The sequence below is a fragment of the Echinococcus granulosus genome, assembly GCF_000524195.1.
Source record: "Echinococcus granulosus chromosome Unknown EG_S00152, whole genome shotgun sequence".
Lineage (NCBI taxonomy): Eukaryota > Metazoa > Platyhelminthes > Cestoda > Cyclophyllidea > Taeniidae > Echinococcus > Echinococcus granulosus.
Window position 1 is genome coordinate 110,555 of NW_020170532.1, and position 1,176 is coordinate 111,730.

The window sequence follows — 1,176 nt, forward strand, 5'->3', positions numbered from 1 at the left end:
AAATAAACCCCTCCAACGTACTGCGCACAGTAATGCAATGAAGGAGGGACATCACTGGGTTCTAGTGTAACAAAGAACCAAATTAATGCTCTGAGAATCTACACGTCGGAAACTTGATCACCCTCTTTTAAATGGATTAAGCATATTCTTGCATGGGGAAACAAGGCAAATAAAATGAGTAGATATCCATGAAGGGCTCAAAACGTGAGTTAATAAGGTAAACTGACTAAAAGCACCTGCTAGTCAGAGAAAACCCTCCTTATCGGGAATGTCAGTTATCTCGAGAAAGAGGATGTGAAATTACTGCATGTTAGCATCAGGACAGACTGAACGCTCGGTGACTATGCGGTCCCAGGCACGGCGAACCCCGCACCGGCGCGGCTCATTACTGGAGATAGAGTCCTTCATATTTCTATTTCGAGAATGATTGTTACGACAGAAGAGCTGTCGTTACACAATTATACCTATTTATGCTTGATACAAAGTTGGATAAACTAATCAACTAAATGGATTAATACAAAACGACGAGTGAAGTGATGCCATATCAAGCATTCGTAAGTAATCGTCCACATATACTAGTAAGGAAGTCGATTACGCATCCCCTATCACTCAAAACCATATCTACGTATCAATACTATCCAACATAACATAACAGCAATTACTCGATACAGACAGACGTTCCATATTCTCCCTCTTCCAAAGGTTCTTCGAAAGTTAGAAAATCCTGTTCTCTGGCAAGTCCAATTAACGAAAACTGCACTTTAGAACAGACCTCTTCGACAAGCTTAACGAAATTGCTAAAAGATCCCACTTCTAACAGCGGAGAGTCGAATGCGATCAGCGAAAATTCATGGCAACTGGTCACATTCGGTGATTCCCCACGTTCAACACAGATATATTCGTCAAATGCAGAACACGACTTTTAACCCGCGGAAGCACCATATTCCTTATGTGCAGACTATTAAGGTGAAAAATGTGGCAAATAACACAATCGATACTTGTCAATCGCCTGCATCCTTCTCATAACGAATTTGATAAAAAGACCTTTGCTGCACACCACAAGTTCAAACCGTACTTATTGGAACGAACCTTTACTCAATGCGCGGTGGCACTTGAATAATACCTGATATTGTAGTCAAACAACCAAAAACATGCCAAAAAATTTAAGTAATTGTG